Source organism: Octopus bimaculoides, chromosome 2, assembly GCF_001194135.2.
Source record: "Octopus bimaculoides isolate UCB-OBI-ISO-001 chromosome 2, ASM119413v2, whole genome shotgun sequence".
NCBI classification, from domain to species: domain Eukaryota; kingdom Metazoa; phylum Mollusca; class Cephalopoda; order Octopoda; family Octopodidae; genus Octopus; species Octopus bimaculoides.
Window position 1 is genome coordinate 48536054 of NC_068982.1, and position 14369 is coordinate 48550422.

Sequence of the window (14369 nt, forward strand, 5' to 3'; positions counted from 1 at the left end):
TTTTTGACAAGGAAATAATAATTTTATCACCGCCAGAATCGTTTGTTTACGTAGTCAGCACTTACTGTATTCGACTGAATGGACGTCAGTCATTGGTTGAAATTACAGAAATACGACAACTTTAACATGAAATAACTTGCGATGTACGTTTTTTTGTTAAGAAGACTAAGAGAAAAAGATGTTTTATATGACACATTCTACCAGTGTCCCAAGTTTCAAAGTGTTTCGTTAAGAAAATACTGGTGCCCCCGTTTTGAACTAGATCCATATATATATATATATATATATATATATAAATATATATATATATATACACATACATATATATACATATATGTATATATATGTGTATGATAGATAGATAGATAGATAGATATGTATGTGTTTGTACATGTATATGTGTGTGTGTGTGCACGTGTGTGTGTTATTATTTCTTTGCATTGACATTGCATGATAGATGTAAACAAGTGTCACTGTAATGTAAGTAGTGTCCTTCGTCTCCAATATTCTGTGAAATCATACTTGGCCATAGTAAAATATTGCCTTACTTGGAAATGGTGCCAAAATGGGCATCTGGCTGTAGAAAACCTGCCTTAATAAATTCTGCGTGACTCAGCATGGAAAATTGAACAGTAAAATAATGACGATGATGATGGAAGTCATTTTCTTTCATTTTTTCTCAGTTTCTCCTCTTTATCATGCATATTTTTCCACTCTGGGACAGCCCATACAAATAATCCCTGTGTTTCTTTTGTGATTATTTTCTAATATTAAAACTAATCATTCAACCATGTTAATTTTTATGCATATGATTTTCAAAACTGAAGCCATGATTCTTTAGTTTGTTTTCACCCTTGGTAACTGTCATAGTTCAAGGAAGTCCATATCACAACAGAATTTCTTCAGCTAGTCCTAACTTTAACAGCCTATTAATCTGACAATCAGTCAATACTTTACCTTGTAATTTCCAGGAAGTACTCTACATTTAAATGTCTTATCATGTGTATCTTGGATTGAAAATAATTGTCATAAGAAATGAATAAAAAGTTTGGTGACAGGAAGTGCATCCAGCCATAAAGCATAGTTTGAGAGAAAAAACTGTCCAGCCCTTGTTAGCATGAAAAAGTGGATACAAAAGTTGATAGTGATTCTACAACAAAATAACTTTTCTCTGTTTTAACTGAATAACCTGCATGTCTCTGTTATAACATACTACTCTCTCCCTCTCTCCCATTATCTATCTATCTATCTATCAATATTTCTATCTACCTATCTATCTATTTCTTTTATGCATGCTCACATAGGTACCATTTATTCTTCAATGAATATTTCAGTTTAGCTATCCATCACACATTTTTTTTAATATCTAAACCATAAGACCTGTTCCTTTGTTAAATATAGTTATACTGATTAAACTTTAGTTTATCCAAGCTCATCTACAATTTCCATTTCAGAGTCCACCAAATGTCCTTCCATATTCCATTCAATTACACTTCTGTCAGTATGATTTATTTATTACCAAACTTTATCTCCTCTCCAATGTTAAGTACAACCTATTCTGCTTCACTTTTAATGAAACAGTATTTCTTTTTCTTACTTATCTCGCTTTCCCATGTAGTTCTTTTTCATATAAATACTTATATGCTTGTGTGTGTGAGTGTGTGTATGGATATGTGTGTGTATATGTGTGTGTGTATGCATATATAGGTGTGTGTGTGTGTATAGGTGTGTATGCATATATAGGTGTGTGTGTGTATATATATATATATATATACACACACACACATATATATATACACACACACACACATATATTGCCTTCCTACCATTTTCTCGTGTCTTGTATAACTTCTCTTCACACTTACTGATCTGTTAAGCAGGCGATTGTCTCAAGTGGGTCTTTAAATTATTCTCTCCAATAATTCCAGTCCTATTTTACTGACCTGAACTAAATCTATCACAAGACGAGACTGGCTAGTGGAACTATAATGGATTTTTCTAGATTTCTGTCAAATAGGTCCAGTGTCCAGTTAACCATAATTTTCATTGTAATTTAATTTCAAACATGATCAAATAGGTCATTGATCAAAAACAAGCCAGTCTAGATAATTATGTTTCTTTTATATTTTGTCATACAAAATATAACAAATACTATATAACACAATACATCAGTTTCTTTTTTCTTTTCAGATAGTGGAATGTAATTTGAGGATGAATTGGCTGCCATTTCTAACAACTGTCACACATTTTATCATCCTCGTCATAATTTGCTAAGGTTATCTTTACAGATTTTCTCTAGAAATTATAGGTAGCAGTGATTTTGTTATGACATTTCATATCTGGGATGTCAGATGTAAACAATGAGATCAAAGATAAAAAATGTGTAATGGGCATATATGCCATATTTCAAGAGTTTTTCCTCCTTCATCAGACACCATCTAATCCAATAATCATCCACGAACACCTCACTTAAATAGCCACAAAATATAGTGGTGTAACATTATTAGATGTATCAATTTTACATATTAAGCACATTCCTGGTATTCATCATCATCATCATCGTTTAACGTCCGCTTTCCATGCTAGCATGGGTTGGACGATTTGACTGAGGACTGGTGCAACCGGATGGCTACACCAGGCTCCAATCTAATTTGGCAGAGTTTCTACAGCTGGATGCCCTTCCTAACGCCAACCACTCAGAGAGTGTAGTGGGTGCTTTTACGTGTCACCCGCACGAAAACGGCCACGCTCGAAATGGTGTCTTTTATGTGCCACCCGCACAAGAGCCAGTCCAGGGGCACTGGCAACGATCTCGCTCGAAAACCCTACAAGGCCAGTCAGGCGGTACTGGCAACGGTATTGACTTATAAAAACGTTTAATATACTTTATAGAATACTATGGTTGTATAACAAAATACCATGACCCTACAAGTACTTATCATCATAATTTAACACCCATGTTCCATAATGGCTTGCACTGGGCAGCTTGACAGGGTCCAACGAGTCCAAGAATTACATGGTACTCTAATGTTTGCTTTGGTATGATTTCTACAGCTGAATACCCTTCCTGATACACTCCACTTTACATACTTTACATCATGTACTAAGTGCATTTTTCATGACACTAGCACATATAGGGAACATAATACTGCTTATTTTCTCTAAATATGCATTGCACCTTCTTTGAAATTTAGTGTGACAAAATTGTGAAAGGTATCAAGACAGTTTGACCCTGGAGCACTAAGTATGTCTATGATGAAATTACTTCTAGACTACACAAATAAATAAGAATATTAAGTGAAACATGAAGAGTTTGGTGGCTATCTCGAGGAAGTCAACTGACAACATAGACTCCTTCAGTGGTTCACAAAAATAAGTTTAATGTGACAAAATTGTGGAAGGTTTGCTTCTGGAGCATCGAAGTATGTCTATGATGAAATTGCTTCTAGACTAAACATGTAAATAGGAATATTAAGTGAAACCTGAAGAGTAGCTTTATATATGTTGTTATCATTGTTCTTTAACCTTAGGTCAACTCTGATTGAACAGACCTGTAATTAAATGCATTATAGACATGGCCATTGCAACTTTCTCATTAGCACAATGCAGCCAGGCTTTACATCAGTGGTTCCCAAAGTGGGTGGTACTGCCCCTGAGGGGTGGGGGGAAAGGTCCAGGGGGCATTGAAGAAAAGCGGGGCAATAACAGAGTGGCCAAAAGTGGGTGATGGATTTAAAAATCCCCTTAAAATAATGGGTTAACTTGGGTAAATTTTATTTGTGAAATACTGATGTTTTGAATTAGTTGAAGAAAGAGGTCTATATGTGTGTGGTGGTGGGTGGGGAGGGGGTACTAGGAATGTGAACAAGGAGCCAAGGGGGTGGCACCCTGAAAAAAAATTGGGAACCACTGATTTACATTATCTGATAAGTCCTTTTCTGTTTTGGTTAGCATTGACTGAGGGAGTATTTGGCAGCTATTTCTAGGAAGTCAAATTGATCATACAGAGTCCTTCAGTTGGTCACAAAAAATAAGTTTAATGTGGCAAAATTGTGGAAGGTACCAAGAAGAGCATCTACGTATGTGTATGATGAAATTTGATTCTAGACTAAACTTATAAATAGGAATATTAAGTAAAACATGAAGAGTTTGGCAGCTATTTCTAGGAGGTCAAACTGACCATATAGAGCATTGCTCCGCAACCTTTTCCCACTTGCAGTACACTTATATTCTTTTTAGAATTCGGTGGCACACCTGAACAAAAGATATAACTAAAAGTATAGGAAAAAAATTATATTCAAGTTACACTGCAGCATACCTAGCATTGTCTTGTAGAACACCAGTGAGCCACAGCATTCCAGCTGCATAACACTGATACAGAATGCTTCAGTGGCTCAAAAAAAAAAAAAGTGTGCAAGCATGGCATAGTGAACGTTAAAGCGATGATGATGATGAATGATAACGATGATGATGATGATAAATAACTTGAGATTGGCTGGTGCTCTGGAAGTAATCGGTAAACATTGTTATCTAGTATGTGTTAGAAATGTAAATCAATTTCTGTTATTAAACCTGTTTCTGTTAAGTCTTAAATTGTTATATGATTATTTAATATCAATCACTTTATATTGAAAAACCTTAGTAATTAATTTTTGTTCATACAAGAGGTGTGGTGGCTATTAGAGGTAATAATAAACAATTAACTAATCTGAATATGTATAAAAATTAATTTGCTGCTGGCAAAGGTGTTGATGAGGAGGATGGTGGTGTTGATGATGATGATAATATTGGTAGTGATGATGATGGTGGTGGTAATGAGGATAATGGTGATGATGATGATGATGATAACAACAATGATGGTGGTGGTGGTGATGATAATGATAAAGATGATGATCTTGGCTTTCACATTACTCAAAATCAGTGAAGCTAATATTTAAGCCATGAGAACTGATTTTGCATGCATGTACAAATAACATGTATAACTGATTGTCTGAAAGTATATAAGATTGAACAAAGCTATGCCTGAAAGTATGCATATATATATTTTATATGTATATTAAAACAGTGGAGGCACAATGGCCCAGTGGTTAGGGCAGTGGACTCGTGGTCATAGGATCGTGGTTTCGATTCCCAGACCAGGCATTGTGAGTGTTTATTGAGCGAAGACACTTAAAAGCTCCACGAGGCTCCGGCAGGGGATGGTGGCAAACCCTGCTGTACTCTTTCACCACAACTTTCTCTCAATTTTACTTCCTGTTTCTGTTGTGCCTTTAATTCAAAGGGTCAGCCTTGTCATGCTGAATATCTCCGAGAACTACGTTAAGGGTACACATGTCTGTGGAGTGCTCAGCCACTTGCATGTTAATTTCATGAGCAGGCTGTTCCGTTGATCAGATCAACTGGAACCCTCGACGTCGTAAGTGATGGAGTGCCAACATATTAAAACAGATTGCACCTTGCATGCATATACAAATACAATGTATAATATATTGCCTAGAAGCAAACAAGGATGAATAAAACTGCATGAAAGAATGTATTTACATGAAATTCTGCATCAAGTGGCTTATAAGGAATATATCTCCTTTCCTCTGAAAAGTTGTCCCAGAAAAAAAACAGGTTATGTTTTATAAACAAAAGTCAGAGTGTAGGTCTTTTTGTTTTTTTGCTTGGGTGGAAGGGCAGAATCAATGACCCTTCTCAGATTTCCTGAGACAAGTAGGAAGAATGGAGAAAGAGTGAAAGGGAGGAAGGTATCCTCAAACTGGAGATGTGGTCCAAAAGCTTATGTATAGCATCACCATCAACAGCAGCATCACTTAATGTCCACCAAACAGAAATATAAAATCAATCAATCAAACATGTATGTATGAACAACAGGTTTCTAGTTCTATATTTAAGAGATGAGGAACTACGTATATTATTTACATTATTTACATTCGACGGATATTTGTCCTCATCTTGTTTGTTGTTAACACAACATTCCCTCCAGCCTTCTTCAGGTGTCTTGGGGAAATTTCGAACCTGGGTTCTCATTCTCTGAGTGGTTGGCGTTAGGAAGGGCAGCCAGCTGTAGAAACTCTGCCAAATTAGATTGGAGCCTGGTGTTGCCATCCGGTTTCACCAGTCCTCAGTCAAATCATCCAACCCATGCTAGCATGGAAAGCGGACGTTAAACGATGATGATGATGATGATGATTATTGAGAATACACCTGTAGAAAAAAAAAAAGGTAATGTAAAAGGAGAAAGGGCTCTATACCCCTTTCTTATTTTTTCTGACCAGGCTCCCGTAGCTTTATGGGTTTTTCCATGTGTAACCTTTCCTTTTTCGAAGTGCCTCCCCCTTTGGGAGTTCTATTTATTTATTTATTTATCTATTTATTTGTTATATCTTTCTCCGTTTTCTTCCTCTGTTTAGACGAACTTTCCTACCTTTTGGGACAAAACCTTTTGTAACCTTCGTCCTGTCTTTGTCCTTACATGTTTTTAATTGATATTAGCCCTTGTGGCCAATAAAACGAATTAATTATTATCATTATTGTTATTGTTCAGGTTGCTGCTTGGAATCTTGGGGTTAGTAGCCCGTGCTCTTAACCACTATACCATATGCCCACGGGCATATAGTGTAGTGGTTTCTATATTTTTTTCCCCCTAATTTCATCTGCAAGTATTGGTCAACTCACAGCTACAGTATACGACAGCAGCCAACAATGTTCATGAAGTGGGATTGAACCCCTGACTGAATGTTTCTGAAGTGAACTTCTTAACCACACACCCATGCCTATAGTCATTATGAATGTTTATATGTTTATATATTTCTAAAGGTACACAAGTGTAGTTAAAAAATATATTTATCTGACACAAACTCATCTCTTTTTCTCTGTTCAGTTTCTTATTTTCACTCTTCTTTTCTCCCATTTCTCTCTCTCTCTCTCTGTTTTATTCATACACATACATGCAAACACACACACAATTTATGACTGACTTTATCATTCTTTCACATTTTATTCCCATCTGATTCTCTCTTTGTATGCACACATTTTCCATTTCGTATGTCTGTACATGTCACTCTCTTTCTATCTATTTGCCTGTCAATTTCTCTCGCTCTTTCTCTTCCTCTCTCTCTCTAATATTCTCTGCCATCCTTCAATTCTCTCTCCTCCTCTCACTTTCTAGACTCTCATGTTTATGTTGAAATGTGTGCTAATTATTTATGCATGTCTTTTTTGATATATGTGCATGTACACTTATGTAAGCATGTATTAGTATTCAAGACAGAACAGCATTTAGAAGATGATTTCAACAGTTTAAAGCTCTATCATCTAATCTCATTAGTTAATGCAGTCAAGTACAACATTGTAGCAGCTAAGCTGTGTAAAATTTCAGTATAACATTCAACACTTATATCAGATAACATGAAACACCTACCTACCTGTTCACACTGGCCTGCAGTTACTAACTCATCTGATCTTCGCTTTGTTTCTCCACAGTTCTTTTCACCTCTCCAGCCATACATACCCAGCCTGTAAGAGATTATTTATAAAAGTAGATTATAATGTAATTCTCATAATAGTAGATAGATTACTATATTTACTCAATGAATTTTACTTACAATGTATATCAAATATTTGTGACATGTACATATATATAATGAAAAGCTTCACTCAAAAAAAAAATTTTCTTTGCAATAATAAAATAATGATAATAATGATAATTCTTTCTAGTTTTAGGCAAAAAGGAAGAAGAAAATCATTAGGTCAACCCAAGTGCCCAGCTGGTACTTATTTTATAGACCTTGAAAGAATGGAAACAAAGTTGACTTCAGTGGAATTTGAACACAAAAATAAAGATGGACAAGAAAAAAAATGCTCGTCAGTTGAACATGTCCCTTAGTGGCTGCAGATGGTTCTGAAACCACTTAGCATATAGTCATAGTCAGTTGGACAGCTTGCAGCAGACCCCTTGATCGGTATGCAGCATGGAGAAGTTACAACAATGATGAAACATCAATAAACTATTTGACTAGTATCTTATTTTATCAATCTCAGAATAATTTCAGCAGGATTTGGATTGAGAATGTAAAAAAACCTTAACAAATACATGTCATTTTCTCTGAAACATTAATGATTCTGCCAGTCCAATGTGAAAATAATAATTATCCTTTCTACTTTAGGCAAAAGGCCTGAAATTTGGTGAGAGTGGGTTAGTTAATTACATTGATCTCAGTACTCAGATTAGCACCTATTTTATCAACCCTGAAAAGATGAAAGCTAAAGTCGCCCTCAGCAGAATTTGAACTCAGAACATAAAGATGAATGAAATATCATTAAGCATTTTGCCCAGTGTGTAACGAATCTGCCAGCTTGCCGCCTTTATAATAATATTAATAATAACTGTTTCTAATTTAGGCACAAAGCCAGCAATTTTTGAGTCAGAACCATGGTGAAGAGAGAATGAGATAGACAAATAGACAGAGAAAGATAGATAGATAGAGAGAGAGAGAGAGAAAATGAGGAGAAAAATAATTGCTTTTTTCTTATATAATATAGTAAGACAAGAAAAGGCAGTGCTTACAAAGATTTGACATGACTTCTATAAATCTTACAAGAAACAAAGAATTTATGTCAGGTTATTCTCAGACTGGAGACCTGGATCAGAAGCCTGCAGCTAAAAGCACCTAAAAGCTATTTGGTGGTTTAAATCCTTTTGTTATCATAGCTCTGTTGAAATATACAGCATTTGTTTATATTAATTTCTTTGAATAATTAAGGGTTTAATGAAAAAATGACTTATTATCAAGCAGGTGTTCAGAAACTAAATTAACATGAAATTTTGATTGAAGATTAAATTTAGAGATCTTTAAGACTGGGGTCTGTGTCATAAATACAAAGGCAATAGGTTGGTTGGTATCAAAAGGGTTAAGTGATCTATCTAACAACAGTCACGGTCCCTCTGACAGACTTCTACAGAATTTCGTGGTAACCACTTGCACCAACAAGATTGAGTGCAACTCATGAGTGCAGCAAAACTCACTTGCCTAAGGTTTCATACAGTGGGACTCATTCCTGGAAGTATAAAATTCTGATGTGAACTTTATAATCATAAAACCATGGTGAAGAGAGAATGTGATAGACCGATAGTTAGATAGAGAGAAAGAAAGAAGCAGACAGTCAGACAGACAGATAGATACAGACTGAGAAAGCGAAAACAAAATCAAATAAGTTAAGGAAAAATTTTGAATAGGCAAATAGCTAGAAATGAAATGAAGAACATTTCTCTCTATCACTTTTTATTACAATTTGTGCCCAACCTTCCCTTTACCAAGAAAAAGACTAAAAATAAAACTAAACAAATACATAAAGCTGCAATGAATGAGACTGTAAAATATAAAGTGCACTAAAAAGATAAATGTCGGGCAATGTATTCATACTGGTGCCAAAGAAAGAGTTTAACAAAACAATAAAGAAATCAATACTACATTTCTTAGATTCGAAGACAAATATTAAAAAAAAAAAAAATTCAAGTAGTTTCAGTTTTGTACTGAACAGAGCTTGTGTTTTAAGGAAGGAAGGCAGTTCTTCACATGCAAATTGGGATATGATTTCAACAGTACAAGAGTGAGAAATAAAAAGAGAATAAGTAAATATTGTAAGAATGTATGAGTGTGTGACTATATATATATATATATATATAGTGTATACACACACATATACACTTAGTGTGCTCTGATGTGCTTGATAAATGAATGAGGAAGAGTACTCAATTTATGTTGTAGAGTATATGATTTATTTAGACTCAATTCCTTTATGGCAATTTAACTTTCACACTACCACTAATACATGCATACATACACACATGCATGCACATGCACACATCTATATATATATTCCTATATACATACATATATGCATATATATATATATATGTGTGTGTGTGTGTGTGTGTGTATATATATATAAATAATTGAAGATCAAGAGGAGAGTGGAGATTTATCTACATCATATATAGTAATGGCCAACATATGTTGCTACTACAGCAACTACTCATTGCTCTATATGCAATTATGCATCCTAGTCATGGCAATTTCCTCATGGATCCATCACTTACGACGTTTTCAAAGTAAACTAATTCAAACAAGCTTCCTGCATTGGTATTCAGTTGAAGGTGACAGCATTACTTTTTAAATCAAATAGAATTCTGGTCTTATAATCTCCTCTACAGGTATCACAGTTGAAGCTTGGTTTATAAAATGTTTAGTCATATTACAATTAATTATAGCAGTTTTATTTACATTTTACTGTATTAAGTACATCATTCATTTAGAGGTACTTCATTTATTTTGAGTTCATATCCTCAATAATATTATTGTTATTATTATAATAATTATATTTATTAGTATTATTTATATAAATATCATAATAATTAATTTGACTAGTATAATTACTATAGATTGTAAGTTATGTTCCTTTAAATCATTTAAATGTATATTTTATCCAGTGTGGACATCTCATAGCCTGTTCCTGTATAGTGTTTCTGAGAGTGAATTTGGCACATGTCTTCCACACAAAGGTCACATCTATTATCACCTATTCTATAAGCTTTTGCTTTAATAATTATTTCCCAAACAATCGAAAATACTTTGTTACTATACATGCATACACACACACACACACACATATATATATATATGCACAGTCTATGACAGACCATGTCTGTCTTTGGCTGGCCTCAAATCTCACCTGCGAACCCATGGAAAACAAACTTCAACCAGCTATTCTGATTATATGTCTGTGCTCACGTTTGAATGTGGTGTGTGCCAGCGGGTTTGCAAATCCAATGGGGGTCTTAAAAGACATGGTAGGATCCACAATGAGCAGAACATACCTGCAGGTATTGGTAGTACAAATCAGAAGTGCAATCTGTGTGGGTGTTTTTTCAAAACATTGTCTGGTTTAAAAAGCCACATCAGACGCCATGAAAGGGCTAAGGTGTAGGTGCAGGAGGTGGTCAAACTCTGTGTAAGGAGTAGACAACGACCATATATCTATATATATATATATATATATATATATATATATATATATACACATACACACACACACTTTATTAAAAAGCAGCAAAAATATCACAAAACTATTACTTAAATCAAAATAGCTTATGTAGAAGGAAAAAAGACCTGAATACTCGGGGTAAATAATGATAATAAATCTAAATCAATTAAAAGATATATCCATTTAAAAAAAACTTTCACACTAAAATACATATACATTTAGCAGTATATACACATACCAAACAACCTGTATATACATATATACATACAACATACAGGCGTTGGTACATGGCTACATACATATACAGACAAATATAGGCAAAACATGAATATATACAAATGCAATATATATGTATTCATGCACACACATGCGCGCGCATAATACCTCCTGCTGTATGCTTATACAACTTAGTTGTTACAGGAGGGAGAAAGAAAATCAGAGAATAACAAGTGGTGGGAGAGAGAAAAAAGATACAAAATTAGAAAGACAAAGGGAAAATAGATAGAAGTAGAAAGTAAGATGATTTGGAAGTTGGCCTGTATGTTTAGTGTACATACAAGGGTTGGACAAAATAATGGAAACACATAGCATCATAATTTTGAAATATCTATAAAACTGTCAAAAGCTTGTTTACTTTTATGTTTTTTGATTTATTATTAGTGTTGCTTAATGTGTTTTGCTAAAATTGCTGTTTTTTTTTTTTTCAGATATCATCAGAAAAAGGTAATTAAAATTCATTAACATGACAGATCTATCGGACTTTCAAAGAGGTCAAATTGTTGGTGCTCATATGGCAGGCACTAGCATAATGAAAACAGCCAAAATGTTTGGTGTATCAAGAAGTGCTGTCTCGAAAGTACTGACAGCCTTTGAGAAAGAGGGGAAAACCTCGTCGAAATAAAACTCCGGAAGAAAACCAAAACTTACAGATAGGGACCGTCGGACTCTTACGTGAATTGTTAGAAAGGATCACAAAAGTGCAGCTCCCAGAATTACTGCAGAGCTTAATGACCACCTTGAGAACCCAGTTCCCACAAAAGCTGTTCACTGGGAGTTGCACAAAACCAGATTTCATGAGAGGGCTACAATCTTGAAAGTTGAACATCTAATCTGGCCACCACAGTTCACAGATCTCAATATTATTGAACATTTATGGTGCATTTTAGAAAATCAAGTAAGGAGCTGATATCCTCCACCATCATCACTACAAGAGCTGGAGACTGTTTTAGGTGATAAGTGGACAAAAATTCCTTTGGAAACAATTCAAACTTTGTATGAGTCCATAGCTTGTAGAATTCAAGCTGTAATTACTGCCGAAGGTGGTCTTACTCTCAATTAAAATAAATTTGTTTGAAATTTTAAGGTATTTCCATTATTTTGTCCGACCCCTGTATGTATATATAAAGGTTGTTTGGTATGTATATGTATTTTAGCGTGAAAGTGTTTTTTTTTAACGGCTATATCTTTTAATTTATTTAAATTTATTATTATTTTTTTACCACTAATTATTTACCCTGGGTATTCAAGTCTTTTTTCCTTCTATCTAAGCTATTTTTGATTTAAGGGTTTTCTTTGATTTTTATTATACCATTTTTAAACTGCAATTGTAATTTCATACAACCAGTTATTGAAAAGACATTAGTTGAAAGGACCAATAAAACAAAGCCATTTTCAAATGTGTATCTATCAAAGTAATTGTATATTTATGCATATAACCTTATTTTGTTCCATTCAAAACAAAAATGTCTGATGAATGGGAACATGAAACTTTGAGTAACAATTTTGGTGGTACTTTTGCTGCTTTTTAATAAAACATTACTCTACCTCCAGTATTTGAGTACTATTTTTTCCACCCTGTTTCGCATTTATGTGCTTACTCTGGTATATATATATATATATATGAAACAAATGAAAGAAGATGGAATATGCGAGAATATATTATTAATCATAGCAGTTGTTTTGACACACAAAAACTGGTTCAGGAGTAACCGGTGGTGCAGACATATCTCGTTGGGTGATAAATAAATTAAAAAACTCGTTAAAATGACTGTTCCATGATACAACTTTCCAAACACACACACACAGAGTTATAGTTACATGTGCATGGACATGCGTATCCATGTCATCACATGATAACCAAACTTTCAGCAAACCTCACCTTGATACAGTATTATTCATTTGCAATCATCCAGAGAATCATGATTGGTTTTTTGCGCTGTTCATGTTTGAGTTTAAGTAAGGGAATTAATAACTTGTTTGAAAACAGATGAAGGCATCTAGCCACAGAGAATTGCTTCAATAGATGTCATCTGATCCATGCAATGTATGGAAAAGTGAACATTAAAATGATGATGTTGAATATGTGTTAAATTTTGATTTATCTTAAAACTAGATTAAGAATAAGTGAAGGCACATAGCATAGTGGTTAGAGCATCAGACTCACAATCAATAGGTAGTGAGTTCAATTCATGAACCAGGTTGTGTGTTATGTTCTTGAAATAAGACACTTTATTTTACATTGCTCCAGTTTATTCAGCTGTAGAAATGTGTGGTGGCATCACTGGTTCTAAGCTGTATTGGCCTTTGCCTTGCCCTTGGGTAACATCAGTAGCATAAAGAGGGAAGGATGGTATGTATGGGTGACTGCTGCTCTTCCATAAACAATCTTGCACAGACTTGTGCCTCAGAGGAGTACTTTCTAGGTGCAATCCCATGGTCATTTAACCTTTAAAAACAACAACATAATATTTACTGATGGGAGGACTCAATATCAAGAATAGAATTAAATTTATTGTGAATTCTACTGATATCTTTGTTTATATGTTGTCATACTACTGTCTTATTTCAATTGTTTGAATAATCAGCAAATCTATACATCACTTGAGGGGAGATGAATTCTTGCTATCTGTAGTAGCTGTGCATCCATCATGGACTAAACCAAAGAAAGTCGAAATCAAGGGATCTAGTGGTCTCAGCACTGGATGTGGTGGGGATTTATCTCCCAACTAGTGATATAAATAAAAGGGCACTTTGCACCAAAAGTGAATATGAGATTTTCTCCCATGGTATCTACCAAAGTATAATTTGTCCTACAGTTATGTCTAAATAGGGATAAATATTATCTAACATGTCCTTTCTGCTTTTAAAAAGGTAGGGATTTGATGAGAGAAATTTGTCTTCTAATTCATTGCAAGTTCAGTGTTCACATGAGGGCTTCCTCGTTGGTCTACATGATAATTAGATGAACAGTTACAGCAATTGAGAGATAACTATGATTATGAAATACATAATCTCATTCAGCTGGGTTGTTATCTAGTAGC

The 14369-nt window shown here is 34.4% G+C and overlaps 1 protein-coding gene across 2 annotated transcripts in view; it reads right to left on the reverse strand.

Moving 5' to 3' along the window:
* LOC106871625 (mucin-5AC) overlaps positions 1-14369 on the reverse strand; it is a 591942-nt gene that overhangs the window by 317207 nt on the left and 260366 nt on the right. The window contains exon 3 of one of the 2 annotated variants that reach the window (XM_014918237.2): positions 7431-7521. The gene's annotated coding sequence lies outside the window, so the exon portion shown is untranslated. Of the gene's footprint in view, positions 1-7426; positions 7522-14369 lie in introns of both variants that reach the window. The other variant, XM_052977025.1, reaches the window with a different exon arrangement.